Source organism: Bos taurus, chromosome 3 (assembly GCF_002263795.3).
Source record: "Bos taurus isolate L1 Dominette 01449 registration number 42190680 breed Hereford chromosome 3, ARS-UCD2.0, whole genome shotgun sequence".
Taxonomy (NCBI): domain Eukaryota; kingdom Metazoa; phylum Chordata; class Mammalia; order Artiodactyla; family Bovidae; genus Bos; species Bos taurus.
The window spans coordinates 102,491,873-102,513,221 of NC_037330.1; the positions used below are offsets into that span (position 1 = coordinate 102,491,873).

The 21,349-nt window shown below is 51.4% G+C and overlaps 1 protein-coding gene across 9 annotated transcripts in view; it reads right to left on the minus strand.

The window, feature by feature from the left end:
- Positions 1-6,461, minus strand: part of PTPRF (protein tyrosine phosphatase receptor type F) — an 84,321-nt gene extending 77,860 nt beyond the window's left edge. For 8 of the 9 annotated variants that reach the window (XM_024987593.2, XM_024987579.2, XM_059883468.1 and 5 more), the window contains exon 1: positions 6,274-6,461. The gene's annotated coding sequence lies outside the window, so the exon portion shown is untranslated. 9 annotated transcript variants of the gene reach the window in all.
- Positions 6,462-21,349: the final 14,888 nt, after the last annotated feature.

Below are 21,349 nucleotides of genomic sequence, written 5' to 3' on the forward strand. Positions count from 1 at the left end.
ACAGATGTGATGATTTATTTATTTACACAAATGCTGAGTGGCCGCTGAGTCACAACCATAATAAGCTTGGTGCGTGCCGGCTCAGCTCCAGGTCCCCAGCTCCCAGCAGAAAGCCAGCGCATAGTAGGTGCTCTGTCAATATATGCTAACTGGGCAGATGGACACATGAATGAGTTCACGGAAAACAGCCCAACCTGGGGAGAACCACGCCAGCATGCATGGAGCCTTCAAAGAAGCTTCAGAAGCAATGTTTATTTTTGACTCTGTGCTGCTCTATAATTTCTAAAATGAAGGTGTGCCCCTGGATGCCTCTTCCACTGGCACACACACAGTGACAGGGCCCGGCCCCGTCCTTCTGGAACCATTATTGAGCCCCGACCTGGAGTGGGTCCTCTCCTGGGTGGGGGAAGGGTCTGACCTGCCCACAGCTCTCACAGCCCCCTCCGCACTGCTCAGCAACCATCTCCCTGCTGCCCGCTCCACTCGGGCCGCACCTTGCACGGGTTTCTCCTCGGTCTCACGCTGCCACGCACACAGGGATTCTGCCCAACACAGCAGTTCCACCCTGGCTCCTCCCCAAACAGACCCATAGGACTGGGTCAGGGAGCCCCCAAGGCCAACCCCCCACACCTGGCACCTGGGAATCAGCCTCACTTGAGACTGACCACCTCTGCAACACAGGGGACATCCTCAGGCCAGAGCCCCATCCTGACTGACCAGGACAGGCCTAGCCAGCCCAGGACCATTCATGCTGACCCTGAAGCTCACATCCTCTCCTACCTCCATTGCCCCCTCCCCCAAGAGCCCAAAGCCCTGGGCCTCGGGATGGTCACACCCTTCCTGCCCCCAGCCCACCGGCTTCTCCATAAAGCTCCCTGTGGCCCCTGCTCCCAGCACACAGGCTGCCAGGTGGGTCTGGCCAGACAAACCAGCTTCCATGTCCCAAACTCAAAGGCCCATTTGTCTGGGGACGCCCACTGGGGCCTCACAGGGCCAGGTGTGAAGCTGTCAGCTCCACCGTTGCTCAGGGACCCTGGGGCAGAGTCCAAGGCAGAGAATGGGGAGGGTCCCCCAAGCCAGCTGCACTATGACCACGCCCAGGGCCACACCAGGAGCCCTGGGCCTGGTGCTTGGACCTAAGCTGAGCAGGAGCCACACCTGGATAGAGGGGGATGTGCCCCTAATGGCCTGGAGGTGGGTCAGAGGACAGACAAAGCAGGCAGAGAACCTTGCCCGTGGAAAGACCCTGAAGCACAAACAGGATTCCAGAAGAGCTAGAACAGCACCTGGAGCCACCAGTGCCCAAAACAACCTAAGAGAGTGATCGGAATCACCCGTCAGGGTCACCTGCAGAGCTCCCAGAACCACCCCAGACACAGCATCAGCCAGGCCTGCCAGGCACACCCAGGAGACCAACGGGAGAGCTATTCAGAAAGGGCCTGGCTGGTACTGGACCCAAGTTAGGAATCACCAGCTGGCACCCACAAAGGCCTCAGGAGCGAGATTGGCATTTGTGACCAGGATCAGGTGAGCAGGCCTTGGCACTAAGCCAGGGCTGGCCCCTGGTAGGGCTCTCTATCATTTGCCAAGTCTGGAAGCCGGCCTGGCAGCAGGATCAGAAGCAAGTTGAAGTCTAGAGGAGCACGGACACTTCTCTCAAGCGGCTCCCGGGCAGCCCCCATAGCTGCACCAGAACAGTTCCCGGAAGTAGCTGAAACACTGCCAAGGAGCCAAATGACTGTTCACAGATCTGAACACTGGGGACAGAGTCTGGGTACATCTGGACCTCAGAGGCAGACACCTCATCTGACGCCCAGGGCCAGGGCAGGTGGGGAGACAGGGGACCCAACACGCTGAGGCCGCCCCTTCTCAGAATCCCCTTCCCCCGTTCCCAACGTCTCTTCCCCAGGGCTTCATCCTCTAGTCTTCTCACACTAGCCCACCTGAACGTCAGATACACCTGAGCAACACGCATGATCCCAGGGATGGCATGAGGGCTGAGGGCTGAGGGCTAGGCACTCTCCAGCCTGCGAACCAAAGCTCAGAATTGCAGCTACTTTAGGTGAGCAGATGCCCAAAGAGTTTTAAAAGCCCTTCCCACTGTGATTCTGATGGGCTGGGTTTGCACCGCCCCCTTTGATGATTATTATAATAAGAACTGCTAACACTGAGACAGCAATACTTACTAGATGCCAGGCCCTATTCTAAGCACTTTCTGCATATTAACTTCAATCTTCGAACCACCGCACAAGATATGGACTTCTGCTATATCTACTTTGACAAAAGGGAAAACAAATTCAGAGATGCTAAGCAACTTGCTCAAGGTCACACTGCTATTAAGTGGTTTTGAACCCATCAGTTTGAAACTAGAGTCTGCACTTTTTACCAGTGAGGCTGTCTTCTCTTGGGCACAGCTCTACACGCTCTCATATAACTCTCCATCCTTCCTCAGACTTCTCCCCCAAGCTCCAGATTCTCACACACATCTCCCTCCTAAAAGACCCCCTCATCCCACCCTCAAATGCTCCAAGCATCTCAAAGGCCAACAGGTCAAACCATGAGCTTATTATCTGCCTCTCCCCAAATCCACCTTTCATCCCCAAGTCCCTGGCTCAGTGAAAGCCCTACCCAGTCACTCCAAGGAACCTAGACCCCTTCCTCTCCCTCACTCCCACATCCAATAAATCATCCTGTCCTAATAAACGTGTGCCTTCTAAATGGCTCCATGCTACCAAACCACCATTCTCTCTCATCTGACTTACCTTCACCCTTCTCCTCACTGGGTATCCTGTTTCTATCTACTTCCCACAGCCACAGAATCCTCTTCTGGAAACACGAATCTGATCACAGCACATTCCACACACCCCTCCCTTTCATTCAAGCTTTAATTATTTGGTGTTTTCCTTTTGTGTTCTCAGAGTAAAGTCATAGTTACTTAACATGGCATTAGATTTGCTCTATCTCCGAACACGCCACAAGTGATAAGACCTCTGGGTGTTTAGACATACTTTTTTTTTCCTGCTTGGAGTGCCTTTTCTTCAGTTGGAAAACTCCTATTCATCCCTCAAACCCCAATTCAGATAGCCCATTTTCTTGGTCTTCTTTGGGACTCATCTCATCTTGATCTCTGAACTTGTGGTGAACTCCTCCAATCTTCTAACCTCAGTTCAGAATGGTGGCTGCTTTAGGTGAAGCTGATGCTGGGCTTAACCTTAGCAGTTCCTAAGAAGTGGGCTGCCTCTTCTACACAGCAGTTAGTCCCATAGGAGGCATGGCAGCCCAGCTGAAAGTGCCTGGCCTAGAGTCTGGCACACAGTCAGCAATCAATAAGAGGTTACTGAATTGCTCTGCATTCTCATGATGCAGTCTGTTCCCCCAGGGACCATGAGCTTCTCAACGGCAGGGCCCTGGCTGCAAGCTTGGTCCAAGCACACAGCAGTATCAGTCACACCGGAAGCAATAGCCACTGCTGCTGATACACTGCCACACAGGGGATTCCCACGACAGCCTTGGCAACCAGCTAGGGTTGGACGACCTCTTCCATTTTATAGGGAGTGAAACTGAGACTCAGGGAGAACAGGATCTCGCCAAGGTCTCAAACTGGAAAGTGGAGGGGCTGTAGTATGTGTCACAGCCTCTGTAGGAAGAGGTCTGGGTCCTATCTCCTGCTGACTGTACTGGACTTCCACAGTCAGGACTGACGAGAACAAGAGTGGAGGGAGCACAGAGAGCAAAGGCCAGCGTTTTGCTGCACATAAACACAATTCCCAAGGAAAGCAGCCAGGCTGCTCTTATTGCAACGCTCCCCCACTCCCCGAAATCCCCTCCCCAACTGCTTCACCAGCACCCAAACCTAGCCTCCTCCCCTAGAAGCCGGGACACCATACACATGCGCGCTATGTGCACGAGGCTGACCAGAGGGGAGGCCAGGAGCTGCAGGAGGAAGGAGAAAGGAAGAAAGTATATGAAAACTATTTTCTTTGTAAAAGGAGAAAAAAGGGAAGAGGAAGAGCAAGGAGAAAACAGAACTACAGAGATGTTTCCGAGGACAAGGGGAAACTGGGCAAGCAAAAATGTAGGAGAAAATGTGTGCACAAGAAAGCATGAGGCTGCACGTGTACACACACCCTTCCTAGGCTGTGCACAGGGGAGCAGTGAGGGTGTAAGCAAGCACGCAGACTGGGACATGGGCGTGCAAACACAGCAGATTTTGAAGCTCTGGCTGCTGCGCAGGCCCAAGTGTGCAAATGAGAGGGCACTGGGGAGACAAGTGGATGTGGAGTGGAGGTGGGGGGGGGAGGGTGAGTTGAGTGTGGAAAAGGGGGCTGTGAGTGTGTGGCCTGGGCTGGGGCTGCGGATGTGGGGGGCTGTGCTTGGGGAGGCTCACGTACTCCTTCCTGAAGCCCTAGGCTCATTCATACCATCAGTGAAAAACTGGGATTCTCTTGCTCCCTGAAGCAAGAGTTAATAAGGAGCCAATCATAGAATTTCCTGAGATTTTTCTGACAGAACCTTGCTCTGGATCCCACTGGATGCCATATGCCTCTCAAAGGATCCCTCAGCAGATCTCCTGCCTTCTTGGTGGATCCTTCACCATTGAGGATCCCCCTGGAAGCACCAGCCTTGGATCCTTTTCCAGGCCTCTCACCCCAATGCACTTCTCTGGATTCTCTGGTCAGATCCCACACCAGGTCACTCTGGGAGCCCAAGGGGAGTCTTCATCACCAACACTTTCACAGTCCAGACTCCAGGCCTGCCCCGGGCGGGGGGGGGCCAGGGGAATCCAGAGGACCCTAACACCCACTCCTGCCAGCAGCCTCCTTTCCATTTTACTGCTCAGACAGGTACCCGGCACCCACCCATCAACCTGTTCCAACTTGGGGGCCCTGCACTGGGGGGTGGGGGGTGTTGAAAAGAGGAGAAAAACTAGCCCCATCCCCCACCCTGGGGTGGAAGAACCAGAGGGGCAGCATTCCAAAGGAACGAGGAGGAGGTCTGGGTCTCTGCAAAGGGGCGGCAGAGATTCCTGTCCGTGGGAGACAGAGACACTAAGAGACCAGCAAGAGACCCGACAGAGACCAGGGAAGGGAGACCCAGAGATGGGGGAGGGAGCAGAGAGACCTGAGAAGAGAGAGCAGAAAGCCGGAAAGAGCACAGAGACCCAGGGAAAGAACACAGAGACCCAAGAGAAGGAACACAGAGACCCGGCAAAGAGCACTGAGAGCCGGGAGAAAGAACACAGAGACCCAGCGAGAGAGAGCAGGGAGACCCCGGAGGGAGTCGCAGACAGCAGAGAGACCCCGGGATTGCTTGGGGGGTGGAGTGGGTTGAAAGTGGGAGGCCGCGACACGGGGAGACAGAGATCCAGAGGCTTTGAAGGGCGTAGAGAGACGGAAACACGGAGGGAAAAGGAGAAATAAGCCGAGACAGGATCGTGGGCACAGCGATGAGGACCGGGGCACACCAACACGGGACGGGACGCCGGGCGGCGACTGAGTGAACTTTCCGGAGCGGGTCCGAGTGGACACGTCCTCACGGGACAGGTCGCCCCAGGGCCTTCGGGTCACTGCACCCCGGGAGGGGCGGGTACAGCCCGGCCCAGCGCCTCCCCGGCCCGCGCCGGCGACCTGGGCTGGGGGTGGGGAGGTGGGGGTTTCCAAACTCGCGCCCCGCGCACCCCGGGACGGCACGTGCGCCCGGGCCGCGAGCAAGACGGGGGCGCGGCGGCTGCGGATCCCCCGCCGGCTGGGAGGGGGCGCCTGTGTGGCGGGGGTGGGGGCGCGGCCTGGACCCGCCCGGAGCTGGGGAGGCGGTGGGAGGCTGAGGGCCGCCCCCGGAGCGTGTCCGCGCCGGTGGTGGGGGCACACGAGGCGGGACCCAGGAGGGGGAGCCCCGACGCAAAAGGGAAACTTTGCGCTGGGCGGGGGGTGGGGGGGGCGGCGCGGGCTGCGGCTCAGGTGCGGCGGGAGGGAGGGGGCGAGGCGGAGAAAGGAGAAGGCGGCGAGGGGCGGCAGGGAGCTAGCCAGCCGGCGGCAGGGTGATGGTGGGGGGGTCCGTCTGCCGCGGGGTAATGCGGGGAGGAGCCGCCGGGCTTGGTGGGGGCGCTTAGCCGAGGCGGCGGGCGCGGCAGGTGGGGGCGCGGCCCGGCCTAAGCGGCGCCCCCGGCCCCCCGGGACCGCCCCCAGCTCTGCTCTGAGAACGCGGGGAGAGGGCGGGGGAGTGGAGAAGGGACCGATGCGGAGGGAACTGGAAGGGGGCCCGGGGGTCACTCACCGCCTATCCAGGGGCCGTCGGTCCGCATGTCCCCCCCAAGCCTCTGGGGCCGCTGCTCCTGCTCCTCTTCTGCCGCCGCCGCCGCCACCGGATCCCACTCCCGCCACCGCCACCCGAGCTAGAGCCGGAGCCGGAGCTGGAGCCGCCGCCTCTGCCGCCGCCGCCACCGATTCCGCCGCTCCCGCGCCAGCTCCAGCCGCGTGCCCGCGCCCACGCCCGCGCCCCTGCCCCTGCCGTGCGCGTCCCCGGCGCCGCCCCTCCCCTCGTGCACTCTCGCTCGTAGAGCTGCTGAGCCGCGTAGGCCCGAGACCGCAACCCAACCCCGCGTCTAAACCGACCCGGACCCCAGTACAGAACCGGAACCCCAATAATAAGCATGGGCAGACCCAAACTTCCATACGAAGTCCGGATCCTACTATAGGCTTCCAATCCAAATATGAGCCTGATATTACTCTAGGACCCCATTTTCTCTCCACAGAGATCTGAACCTGCTATTGAGCCCGGACCCACCCCAACTCAATAGTAAGTCCAGACCCCTAAATCTGCCGTGAAATTGGCTCGAGTAGTAGTTTTAATCTGAACCCCTATATTAAACTGAAATACCAATTCTTAGGCTAAAACCCCGTTATCACCTCTACTTGATCGTGACCCCAGCATCAACTCTGGTCCTTAAATGGACCCCAGTACCAGTGCTGAGCCCCAATCCCTGTGTGAACCTTAAAGTCCGATAGCTACCTTGCTATGGTAGCTACCCAGCACTTTTTTGTGAACCCCAAGCCTTTCCATAAAACTCTTAATACTGCAGTCCCAGCCCCAGGTCAATACCAACATGCTGTGATTGAGTCCCCAGAAAAGGACCCTAATACAAATACTGACTTCAGACCTCGTCCATTTGAGGGGCCATTTAAGACCCTAACTTGACTCACCTCTAGTGGTAATCTTGGAACCTAGGATTTATGAGACTGGCTTTGTAGAAGCTCCATACAAATTCACTGCAGCCCCATACTCACTCTACTCCTCTGACCCGATGTCAACCCCAACCTGAGGCTGGCCAGCGCCCCAAAATCAACAACGCCAACTGGGGTCGACCTGAGTCAGGTCCTGAATTGGCCCTTAGTTCACCGCTAAATAGTGTCCTCCAAGCCTGATATAAACCTCAGTATTGAATTTCTGACTCCTCATATCAAACTTAAATGCTGACCCTATAAAATCTCTGGCTAAACCAATAACTTACCAAAAGATTTACTACAGGTCCTAACTCATAGGAACTTGGTGAGCTCCAAACCAAGAGACACACCTTGGCACCAAAGCCTCTGATCTCAGACCTACTGTGCAGTCCATATCACATCAGCCCTCTCCTGCCTGCCCCCCTCATGAAAGATGGGGAGCCTACCCTGACTGCCTAGGTCAGATGAGGACCCCTATGGGGCCTCTGATCTGTGGGGTCTCTGTGATATCTCTGTGAGTCTGAGGGTCCGGTGAGAAATAAAGTCTGGAGATTGTTGAAGCACCTGGATTCCAGGAGCACAATGTGATGTGCAGGGCAGAGGTAGAGGTGGGGGGTCTGGGGCTAGGAGCTGAGTGGAGTTATGGTTACCACCTAATTCACTGCCTGCTTTTGCCCAGGACTTGAATTTAGAGGCGGTGTGTGTGCGCCCCCTCGTGTGTGAGAAGGGGATGGGAGTGATTCTGGGCAAACAATCAGATCCGGATTCCAGATGACAAACGGATCAAAAATGAACATTCTTAGTCTGTGGTTTTTTATCCACTGATAATTTTGGTGTCCTGTGGAGGAGGTATTGCAAGTTTTGTGCATCTTTAGACATTTTGGCCTGTTTTTCAGAAGTGGAGTGAGTTTAGGCTTCGGGGGAGGGTTTCTTCTAAATTTAAAAAAGTATACTTTCCGGCCAGTGATGCCTGCTCCTTGCTGACTCGTGAAAACAGTTCTTCTTGGCTTCAGTGGCCTATATTCCTTCCCTGATTGCCATTTCTCAGTCTCTTTTTTACCATCTCCTATTCCTCCCAGGATCTGTCTACACTGTCCCTTCTTGCTCTCTGCCCATGGACCGTCTCCACCACCACCAACCAAATGCTGATGACTTCCAAATCTGTCTCCCTGGTATGGGTCTCCTGGGCAAGAATACTGGAGTGGGTTGCCATTCCCTTCTCTAGGGGATCTTTCCAACTCAGGAATCAAACCCAGATCTCCTGCATTGCAGGCAGGTTCTTTATTGTCTGAGCCACCAGGGAAGCAATGTTCTGAGTATTTCCAAGAGTCTTCTCTAGACCACTCCTCAGTTGTTGGTCAGGTAAACTGAATTCACTGTCTCTCCCACCCCAGATCTGCTAGCCCCCAGCAGTCCCCTCTCAGGCAGCAGCACCTCATTCAATCAGTCACTGGACCAGAAACAGGGCATCTTCCCTCTGCACCCTCATCTAATGCAACCTGTAAAATTTGAAATATAGAAAGGGGCTAGAGATCATCCCAAGGGAGGTGAGCGAGAGTGGGGATGGAGAGAGAATAAGGGAGGAGGGGAGGAGATGGGAAAGAGACAGAGATAGCTTTTGACTTTTGGGCTTCAGTTCACACAAAAATCTCTCACACATAGTCATAAAAAACACCTCTTAAGACTTACTCTGTGGGACTTCCCTGTAGTTTAGTGACTAGGACTTTGAACTCCCAATACAGGGGGCCTAGGTTCAAGCCCTGGGAACCTAGGGCTCTAGGTTCCTCTAGTCTGGGAACTAGATCCCACATGCCACAATTGAAGATCCCATGGACCTAAACTAAAAAGATACTGCATGCCGCAGCTGAGACTCAGCACAGCCAAATAAATAAATAAAATATTTTTTAAAAAAGATGTCAGTCAGTGACAGTGGCTTCACACACACACACACACACACACACACTATATATATATATATATATATATATATATATATATATATAAGAAGACTCTATGTTGAGTGGGGTCAGTCCCCTGGAAACAATGGTACCTATTTGGAGCCATCACTTCCTCCAGGGAGCCACCTCTAACCTCTTGCTGAGTGGGGTCTTGCCTGCCCAAACTCTAAACTCTGGGTGTCACCACCGTTAGTATCTGTGTCTGCCCCCCACCTTAAAGGTGGTGGGTTCCTTGAGGACAGGGCAGGAGGAAGGAGCCTGCCTTGTCCACTGCCGCACCCCAGTGGCCAGTACTGGGCCCTGATACACAAAAGCTGCTCAGTAGATTTGTATTAAAGGATTGAAAAGATAGATTTTCCCCTTCTGTGCTCAGGGACCGTCAGACATAAGTGACCAGGTGAGGAAGGCTCCCTGACCAACCCTCAGATCTCTTCCACACTTGGGGCTTCTGTTGGCCTGGCCTGGCCTGAGAGGGGCTTGTGGTGTTTGCTGACCTGTTGCCTGCAGACTGGGCCTCAGTGGGTCTGCAGCTCCGACAGCCCAGTTCCCTCAGCTCAGCAGTGCCTGGTCTGTGAACCTAATACTTGGAAAGCCCTATGGGCCAAGGGCCTTACTCGCCTGTGGCTGAAGTCGGCAGCCCCACTCAATGCTACACCAACCAGGCTCTTGCTTCAACCCCCTCAGGGACACAGGGTTCTCAGAACCTCAAACCATTGGTCTCCAGCCCCCTGCTCGCCCATCTTTCAGAACCATGCGTGGTTCAGGTGTTTGCTGAGGTGGGGCATGAGACTGGCTGCAAGCAGCCGGCCCAGACCTCAGTGTGCCCAGCGCCTGGGACTAGACACAAGGCCGAGGTAAAAGAACCAGAGGCCTGGGCCCTGGGGGCATGTGGACGAGAGCCTCAGGTGGCTGGGCCTGTGCGTGCCTGAGCACTGTGGAAGGAGAGGAGCCAAGACTCGGTCCAGACTGCCAAACTCTGAGCTTGGGGTCCATGTGGACTTGACCTGCTGCCCTGCTCCTGGGCCTCGCGGGGAGGGACGTCCTTGTGCTCATCTGTGAAGGCCGAGCGCTACCACGTGGTAGGTCTGTGTCTGCCGGGCTCCAGCCCCAGGGGGGCAGGGTGGGGGGAGAGCCAGATGTCAGCTCCCACTCACTGTTCACCCTTTGTCCAGGTCCTGGGCCCACTGGACATTCTGCTCCAACTCATGACGTAAATACAGCTCTTAGTCATCTCTTAGTGGGTCTAAATCAAATTAAATTCAGCCTGAGTCCCTACCCACCAGATTTGTGAAAATTCCATATCACTCACAGCTCTCCTTCACCTCCCTCCAGTGATCCAAAAACGCCGAGGGGCTCACGCAGCCCCAAAGATGCTCAGTCTGTGGTCCTCTTTGAGGAGAAAGGCTGAGGTCTGTTTCAGGCCGGCGCTGCTGTTGCAGACATCAGCCGTCCCTGCCCTGGGGCTTCCACTGTTTGTCCCCTATCTGCAGGGCCACTCCCCCACCCCTGGCTCTTTATGGGGGTTTCCCTCACGGACCCTCAAAGTCGCAGCCCTTAGTCCTTGGTGTTTGCAGTCACACATAGTCATTTTCTGGGGGTGGGGGGTGCATGCCAGAGTGGGATGGGGAACGCCTGTCCTCCTGCCCCCCTCTTCGATGCTGGGGAACCAACTCCCTAAGACTCGGTGGTGTTCTGTCTCTCAGCCCAGTCAGAAAGAACTCAGACGCCAGCACCACAAAACTGTGTACCATCTCAGGTGTTGAGTGGGAGGAAAAAGGCTCCGGCCTTGGAACGCAAAAGCCTGGCTAATGCCTTTCACTCCTGCCTGGTGAGTCACTCTGCAGGGGAGCGGGGGGCGGGAGAGCAGGGGGCTGGGAGCGGGGAGGGTGTGTGTGTAAATGAGACAGGAGTTAATATCTCAATAGAACACTCTGATGATGACTTCCCCTCAAGCTCTGAGAAAATAGTGGGGACACCCCCACTCTCAATTATCAAATCCAGAAACCCACCCTGTCTGTTCTTTCCTTTCTCCCTCCTGAGGTGCGCCCCCCAGTGGCAAGTGGGCTGACCCCATTTGCAGCCTCTTTACTGTTTCATTCCTATCAACTCTCCGTCACGCTCAAGTCTCTCCCATCCTAAAAACTCCCCTCCCTTGACTCCACCAGCCCCTCCAGAGTGGGAGAGGTGGAGCGTTTCTCTGTTCTCCATCCTTGCGAACCCAAGAGCTGTTGACACAGGGAGCCTCCACTCTCCCGTCTCCTGTGCATACTCAGCCCACTGTGACGTGCATTCTGGGACCATCACTCCACTGAAGTTGCTCTTGACACGATGACTACCTGGGCTTCCCAGGTGGCACTAGTGGTAAAGAACCTGCCTGCCAATGCGGGAGACCCGGGTTCGATCCCTGGGTCGGGAAGATCCCCTGGAGAAGGAAATGGCAACCCTCTCCATTATTCTTGCCTAGAGAATTCCATGGACAGAGGAGGCTGGCAGGCTATGGTCCATAGTGTCACAAAGAGTCGGACACAACTGAAGCGACTTGGCATGCATGCACAATGACTATTCGCCTGCCTACTGCCCAGTCCCACGGCCATGCCTGTTTGCAGCTTAGTGGACTTCTCCGTGGTCTTTTCCACTTCCTGCCCTCTGCCTGGGTCCCTTCGGTGCCAGTGCTCACAGACCAGCTCTGACCTCATTACATCCCCATCAGCAGGCTGCTAGGCCCCCTGTTCTTACCCTCAACACTGGCCTCGACCATCCCTACCCCAGCACCTGCTGTTCCCACCTTGCTCAGGGAGCCTGGAGATGAGATGACTGTTGGGTCTCAGATTTCCCCGCTGCGGGCCTGTGTTCTCCTAATGTACCCGCTCTCTCCTGCCTTCACTTTTCTTCTTGTCCCACCTACATGCCAAGGCCTAATGTTTTAATTACACTCTTGTCAATCCCCTGAGCCCCTTTGCCTCTCTGCCTTTTGATGGTATCTGTCTGGCAGACCCCCAGCTCCAGACGCGCCCTCATGTCCGCCTTCTTGTGCTCGCTCAAGCAGCCAAGTAACCCCACGGGTCAGAGTGCTGTTCCCGTAAATCACAGCTGCTAACTGCACGCGGGCCCTCCGCACCTTTCTCCCCACAGCTTGGAACCCCACCTCTCTGCAATGGCTGTTTTCAACCTTCACCATTCTCTTTAAGCCTCCAACCAGCCCATTTCCTCCTTGCTGGCAGATGTGACCTGGCCTGCTCCTTTGTAGGATTAAAGCTGCAGACAGGAACCCCCCAGTGCCTTACTAGCACAGTCACACATCTCCCTACACCCCCCCACCCTCGCTGCTTCAGAGGAAACACCCCTCCTCCCATCTCCTGCCCATCCTTGACAGCCTCTCTCTGTTATCCCCTCTTTCTCTGAGTTCTCTAGCCACCCCACCCCTGCCCCGCACCTTACCTGGATCTTTTCCACAAACCTGTCCCTGCAACCTTAACCCTGGCTCCCTTCCCACCATTGGCCGTTGGGCATTCCTGTCCACTCAGGCATTCAGTCAAACATTGCTTTCACCTCCCACAACTTCCCCAGAGCATAACATTTGAACGGGGTCCTCCATGCCACAAAACACGATGGGCATTTTCCCCCAGCATTCATCTTACTAATCGTCTTGATTACTAAACTCCTAAAACATTAGCTTCTTTGAGTCCCTTGATACCATACTCTCCTGGTTTGTCTCTTTGGTCTCCTTCTCAGGCTTCTTTGTAGGGTCACCCTCCTCCCCTAAAGGCTTGTGTTCCTCGAGCTCATTCCTAGGCCTTTCTCCCTCTCATTGTGGACCCTCCCTGGTGATCTCATCTGTGCTACCACTTCGATTACCACTCATCTGCTGATGATTCACACCTTTATGCATCCAGCCTGGAGAACTTCCTGTTCTCCTGACCAGGAGGATCCTAGCCAACAGCCTCGTCATCTCTACTTCCATCTCTCGGAGGACCTCAACCTGAACATGTCTGAGACCTAACACACGGTTCTCATTCTCTTGGGGGTTCTCTGTCTTGGTGAATGGCACCATTGTCCACCTAATAGGCCAACCAGAATCCTAGGAACCATCCCCAGATCCTATTTACTTTCCTCCAAAGCACCTCTAATCTACCCCATTCTCTTCATCTCTAGCAGTACTTCACTGGTCCAAGCTACTGTTAGCTCTTATCTGGACTCCTACGGTGGCTCCTAACTGATCTCACTACGTCTGCCCCGCCCTGCTCCAGTCTTATCATGTCACTCACTCCCCTTTTAAAACCTTCTAATGACTTCCCATTGCTCTGGGATAAAGAGCCAACTCCTTAGCAAGTACTAAAGGCCCTCCCTTGCCCGCCTCCCACATCATCCAGCACCATGCTCCCCACTGCTCAGTGCCCTGCATCTGCGCTAGGTTCCTTTCAATTCCTCAGATACTTGTGTCCCCACCCGCCCCAGCCACCAGGCCTTTGCACATTCTCTTTAAAAAATATTTATTTATTTGGCTATGCCAGGACTTAGTTTCAACAAGCGGGATCTTTAGTTGCGACAGTGAACTCTTAGTTGCAGTGTGCAGGATCTAGTTCCCCCATCAGAGACTGAAGCCGGGCCCCCTACATTGGGAATGTGGAGTCTTAGCCACTGGACCACCAGGGAAGTCCCTGAACCATTCTTTGTAGATGACTTTTCTACTCCATCACTTCACCTTTTAGTTCATTCTTCAACTTTTGGTGCAAGCATCATTTCCTTGGGGTAGCCTTCCCTGATGTAGGTCAGAGTTGTTTGTTAGACATTCTTACAGTGTCTTGTTTCTTCCACACGTAATTATGCAAACATATCTCGCTGGGCCCCTCACCCCATCTGGAAGGTGGGTAGAGTCCATGGGGGTTCCCGGCCACATGGGCATTGGGATTCATAAGTGTAGTAGGGGCTTCTGACCAAGGCTTTGGATCCACAGGTTTATACCACAGACACCTCCAGGTTTCCAAGGGCTCCCCAAAGCTGCCAGTGCCACCAGACACCCAGGCTGAACTGGCCACACTCAGGACAAATCAGTTACTAGGGGCAGGCCAACCTTTGGAGACATACTAGACCTGGCCTGAATTATGCCTGTGGCACTTACAAGCTACCTGGTCTTGGGCAAATTACTTCTCTTGTTTAAGCCTCACGTTCCTCTTCTGTAAAAGGGGGATACTACCTACTTTGTAGCATTGTAGGAATGACATAACACTGTGTTTGTAAAGAGCGTCATTTGAGCTTTATATCACAGGTTCTTGAAAATAGAAGCTATTTGATGATTATCAGAATTAGCACAACCAAGACTCTAATAGCATTGGTTTGGAGGACCACTTAAAAGCTAATCCCACTGGGTCCCATATCCTAGTAATCCTCAGCTACTGTTTTAATGAGTGCCAGCTTCAGCATCCATGAGCCTCCTTCTGCACTTCCTTTCTCCTGATCCAGCTTCACACTGCTGCCTCCCCAGCCTTCGCCTGTAGTCCTGCAGATACCCTCAGCCTCTTCAGAAGGCCTGCCTCCAATTTCTGCCTCACTGAGGACCTGGCAACTGTCTCCAGGGAAGCTGCCATTCTCCACAAGTGCAGACTAAGGAGGCAGGGCAGAGCCTTCCTGCTCACGAAAGCCACGCCCACATCATTATTCCTTTCAGCCTCATGGAAAAATTCCTGCTCATTTAAGGCTCATGCCATCTGGCTCTTAAAGTTCATCGATTCAACCAAGATTTATTGAGTTCTTTTCCCTCTTTCTCTACCCTACCTTCTTTCTTAAAAGGCTTAGGTGACTTATTAAAAACATAAATGGGACTTCCCTGGTGGTCCAGTAGTTAAGAATCCACCTGCTGGTGCAGGGTACTCCGGTTCAATCCCTGGTCTGGGAGGATCCCACATTCTGAGGAACAACTAGGCCTGTGCACCACAACTCCTGAGCCCACGAGCTCCAGCTATTAAAGCCTGTGAGCCTAGAGCCTGTGCCCGGCAACAAGAGAAGCCACTGCAACGAGATGCCCATGCATGACAACAAAGAGTAGCCCACGCTCACCGCAACTAGAGAAAGCCTGCATGCAGCAACGAAGACCCAGCACAGCCAAAAGTAAAATAAGTCAATAAGCAAAATAGAAAACTTAAAAAACATTTAAGATGCTTGGTACATAGTAAGACTCTCCTTATATTTGTGACTAAATGAATACATTGAAAAATGTTTCCCTCTCCCCAATACCACCCCCTTTAGAATTTCATCTAACTTAAGCAGAAAAGTAGAAGTTCGGTCTTAGATCGCCCTTGCGTTATTCAGTTAGAAGCTGGTGCACCATTTTAAATGTTCTAAGCTCTGTGGGTGATCGCATCTCATAATGCTGGTCATCACCTGGCACTTGGGATGTAAATTGCTCGAGAAAACTTTGCTTCCTCCCTCGGAACCCCAGCAAAGAGGTAGGAGGTGGAATCCTCCAGCCTTCACCATAGCACCTTTTTCTTCTTCCCAAGACCGTCATATGAGGCTGGGCTGCCATGTGTGACTTGCTTCAGTGTAGGACAGGGCAGCTTAGAAGAGGTATCACAATGCAGAAGAAGAAGTTACAGTTGAGTACTAACTAGGACTTTCCCTGAGATCAGAGAGGTAAGTATCTCAAGAAGCCAATGCTAACATCACTCCCCTGCCCTCCTTTAGACAGGTTTTCTCTCAATTGCAGCCTTCATCAATTCACCCTTGCAACACAGAAAAGCCCCTCCTTCCCCACCAGGATGGCGGTCTCACTCCCTGGACCTCTTCTCTTCCCCCATTCAGTTCCCCAAGATAACTTGTGAGTCATATCTGCAGATTTGATCAATAATGCCTGAATGGACACCTCCTCCCCAAAATTATTCTTGTGGGAAATGTGTTGGCATTCTACTTCCCATTTTTCAAGGTGGGTTTCTTTACTTCAAGGATTTTCTTTTCAATAGTCCATATCCATACTGGTTTCCTTAAATACTGAAGTTGTTAAACAAATACATTCATACCCTTAAAGACTACTTCTTAGGCCTAGTACATTTTAAAGCCAAACTGAGAAAGGAAATAATTCCTTAACTGCCTCAAATTAGCATCGTGTCTTCCCTTTTCCCTGGGAATCAGTAAATCCGATTATTGTGGCAAGGGTAGGATGTCTGTTCCTTTCTTGATCCCCTTTGGGATTTGTTTGAATAAGAATATGGTCCTAGTCCCTTTAATGACTTCTCAATGATTTTCACAAGAGAGGATTTGATGGCTTGATTTTAGGACGCTGGCAATTACATTCTTGCCAAGAGCTAATATCAGTTTGGGGAAAGAGAAGGGGATTGGCCTATTCTCCCAGTTAACAAAAATGGAAAAGGATGAAAACAAAACAAAACAAAACAAAACAAGGACAGTATTCAAGACTATGTAGGATAGACCTACTAATCAGTGAAACAGACTTTAGAGCCCAGAAATAAACCTGTACACTTACGGTCAATTGATTTTTGACAAAGGTGCCAAGGCAATTCAATGGGGAAAGATTGTCTTTTCAACCAACAGTTCTGGGACCACTGGATATTCACATGCAAAAATATTAATTTAGACTCTTATCTCATGCTGTACTCAAAAAGTAACTCAAAACGGGTCATATACCCAAATCTAAGAGCTAAAACTATAAAACTTTTAGAGGAAAACATAGGAGCAAATCTTCAGGACTTTGGGTTAGAAAGAGTTTTTAGATATGATACTAAAAGCACAAGCAATGTAAGAAAAAATAATAAATTGGGTTTCACAAAAATTAAAAACTTTTCAATTCGAAGAACACCATTAAGAAAGTGAAAACAAGTTATAAGCTAGGAGAAACTATTTACAAATCTTACGCTTAATAAAAGGATTTGTATCTAGAATGTGTAAAGAACTTTTACAACTCAATAATAAGACAAATGACTCAATTTTAAAATGGGTGAGATTTCCCTGGTGGTTAAGAATCTGATGTGCAGGGCAGGGGCCATGGGTTCCGTCCCTGGCCTGGAAAGATTCCGCGTGCTGCAGAGCAACTAAGCCCTCCAGCCACAATTACTGAGCCTGCACACCACAGCTAGAGTGTGTGCTCGGCAACGAGAGAGCCACATGATGCAATGAAGACGGAGCCAGATAAATAACTAATTTAAAAAAGTATCCACCTTCCAATGCAGGGACGCAGGTGTGATCCCTGATCGGGGAAATAAATCCCACATCCCACGGGGTGACTAAGCCCACAGGCCTCAACTACTGAGCCCATGCCACAACTAGAGAAACCCGTGTGCTGCAGCAAAGACATGACATAGCCAAATGGATGGGTAAATGTTTTTAAAAATGGCAAAGTATTGAACAAACATTTCACCAAAGAGGGCATATGAATGGTCAATAAGCACATGAAAAGATGCTCATTGTTAGTCATTAGAGAAAGGTAAATTAAAAGCACAATGAGATACCACTACACAACAATTACAATGGCTGTAATAAAAAAGGCAGGCAGTAACAAGTGCTGATGAGGATATGGAGAAACAAGTTTTCACACATTACTTGTGGGAATGTGAAATACTGCAACACTTGGGGAAACAGTTGGAGATTCTTAACACAAATTTACCACGTGACCCGGCAACTTCACTTCTGGGTATCTTCCCAAGAGAAATGAAAACATATGTCCACAGAACTTATATGTGTGGAAGTTCACAGCAGCAGTATTTACAATACCCCAAAAGTAGGAACAGCTCAAATGTTCATCAACTGGTGAATGGATAAACAGAATGTAGTCTGTCTGCACAGTAGAGTACTATTTGGCAATAAAAAGGAATAAAGTACTGATCGCTTCTACAGATGAACTTCAAAAACATTACGCTCAGCAAAAGAAGCCAAACACAAAAGATCACATACTGTATGATTCCATACATATAAAAAGTACAGAAAAAGCAAATCTACAGAAACAGACAGTAGGTTAGTGGTTGCTGGTGGGAATATGCAGTAACTAGAAATGAGCACAAGGATTATTTTCGAGGTGATGGAAATGTTTTGTGGTGATAGTCGCCCAGCTCTGTAAATCTATTGCTGCTGCTGCTGCTAAGTCGCTTCAGTCGTGTCCGATTCTGTGCGACCCCATGGACTGCAGCCTACCAGGCTTCTCCGTCCATGGGATTCTCCAGGCAAGAGCACTGGAATGGGTTGCCATTTCCTTCTCCAGTGCATGAAAGTGAAAAGTGAAAGGGAAGTCGCTCAGTCGTGTCCAACTCTTAGCGACCCCATGGACTGCAGCCTACCAGGCTCCTCCGTCCGTGGGATTTTCCAGGCAACAGTACTGGAGTGGGGTGCCATTGTCTTCTCCCATCATTTAATGCTACACACACACAGCAGAAAAATTACAACTGGGTAATAACTAGGACTTTCCCTGAGACCAGAGAGCTAAGTATTTCAGGAAGCAAATGCTAACTTCACTCCCCTGCCCTCCTTTTTCTCTGGGCTACATCCTTTATCAATGCCCCCTTGCAACAAAGAAAATCCCTTCCTTCCCCACCAGCATAAGGGTTTCACTCCCTGGGTCCCTTCCCTTCCCTCATTCAGTTCCCCAAGATAACTCATGAGTCATGTCTGCAGGCTTCACCAAGTTGATCAGTAATGCCTGAATGTACACCTCCTCCCAAAGATTATTCTTGTGGAGAAGGGTGTTGGCATTCTATATGCATCCCATCCCATACAAGATAATGGGGTAGGAAAGAAATAAATGGAACTGAGGATGATATTAATATTCAAAGGCACCAAAGGTAGAGCCTCTAAATTTGACTGAGCTTCCTGACAGCCAAAGAGAAAAAGGAAACAAATTGAGTATGCAATTCATAGTGTCTTTAAGACTGAAAAAAAAAAAAAAAGACTCACTTGTTAAGAGCAGCTTTGCTTTTTCAGGTACTTAGACCTGAGAAAAATTTTTCCTAGTGAGAGGACACTGTAGGAACTAGTCAACATCTTGAGCACTATCCTACAGTCAATTCAATTTTGAGTTTCTTTGACAGCTTCTTAGAATTAAGAAGAGTAGAACTGGTAGAATTAGGCTAGAGTCCGTTTAGTCAAGGTTCTGGTTTTTCCAGTGGTCATGTATGGATGCGAGAGTTGGACTGTGAAGAAGGCTGAGTGCAGAAGAATTGATGCTTTTGAACTGTAGTGTTGGAGAAGACTGTTGAGAGTCCCTTGGACTGCGAGGAGATCCAACCAGTCCATCCTAAAGGAGATCAGTCCTGGGTGTTCACTGGAAGGAGTGATGTTGAAGCTGAAACTCCAATACTTTGGCCACCTCATGCGAAGAGTTGACTCATTGGAAGAGACCCTGATGCTGGGAGGGATTGGGAGCAGGAGGAGAAAGGGACGACAGAGAATGAGATGGCTGCATGGCATCACCGACTCGATGGACGTGAGTTTGAGTGAACTCTGGGAGTTGGTGATGGACAGGGAGCCCTGGCGTGCTTCGATTCATGGGATCACAAAGAGTCGGACACGACCGAGCGACTGAACTGAACTAACTGTGCTGCCCAAAGTGGTAGCCACAGTTGCATGTGGTTATTGAAATTAAAATTAGGACTTTCCTGGTAGCCCAGTAGTTAAGAATTCACCTGCCAATGCAGGGGAAGTGGGTTCGATCCCTAGTCCGGGAAGATCCCATACGCCACAGGGCAACTGAGTCCGTGCATCGCAACTACTGAGACGGAGTTCTGGAGCTCCAGCCTAAGGCCCGTGCTCTGCAACAAGAGAAGCCACTGCAATGAGAAGCCTGAGCTCTGCAACTAGAGAGAAGCCGCTGCTTGCCACAACTAGAGAAAGTCCTCACACAGCAACGAAGAACCCGCCACAGCCAAAAATAAATAATAGATAAATAAAATTGCAAACAAAATTAGAGATCTTATTTCTCAGTCACCCAAGTCACATTCCAAGTGCTCAGGAGCCCCCTGGGCTAGTGGCTAGCATATTAGACAGTGCATCTGTGAGGCATTTCCATCACTGCAGAAAGTTCTGTTGGTGCTGCTGTTAGAGGAGAGCTTAGTAAAAACAAATAAAAGCTTACAGTTGAGAATAGCGGTGAAAGAGTGGTTCTGTCCCAACCTTGGCATGGATGGAACTCTTTAATCTGGGTTGGGGATGAGTGGAAATTTCATTTCAAAAACAAGGAACTGTTTTACCATAGATAACATTTTGACTTTTTCTAACCTTTGAACGTGGAGTGGTGGGATAAACTGGGGTCCCCCCAGGGTCATGCCCCCTTGAGGAACAACAATTGGTTAGTTTAGCTATTCAGCTAACGACTGGGCTTCTGTTTGCTGAGTGGTATGTTCATGCTTGCAGGATTTTGATATACAGAGCAGGGAAGGAGTACAGCCAGGCTGGCAGAGAGAGGCTGAGATGTGGATGGATGGGGATAGAAGGGGTGAATGTGGGTTCTGCCTTGAGCAGAGATGAAGGAGTAGGGACCTGAGGGGATTCTGCTATGCCGAGGTTCACACACCTTTCTCTTCCAGAGCTCCAGGAAACTTTTAGTCACAGGGGAGTTGGGCTTGTATTTAGGGGGATTTTACGTGCTTAGGGGGATTTTATGATGTGCAGGGGCTTCCCTGGTGGCTCACCTGGTAAAGAATCCACCTGCAATACAGGAGACCTGGGTCCGATCCCTGGGTTGGGAAGATACCCTGGAGAAGGGATAGGCTACCCACTCCAGTATTCTGGCCTGGAGAATTCCACGGACTATACAGTCCATGGGGTCGCAAAGAGTCAGACACAGCTGAGTGACTTTCACTTTCTTATGATGTGCAGAGACCAACTTCCTGTCTGGCAGATGGTGACAGAAGCAGTGGCTCTGGGAGATCTAGTCACGTGGGGGTTAAAGGCTGGGTCTTGCCTGGGATTTTTTTCACCTGATGGGTGTTACTTACCTGCATCTTAGATTAAACCATTCTCACACTCCAGAGTCCAACCTCACTCTGACTGTCAAGCTTGCAGATTTATGGCACAAAGAAATGAAGATTGATCAGGCCTGAGCTGTAATGAGGTTTAGAATCCCACTTCAAAGTCAGAGGGAAATTGTGGAAACCACTCCGAGATAGAAATGACAGCTGTGGTGGTATCACAAGGCCCCCTCCGGGCCCGTATCTGCCTTCCTGAAGCCTGAGA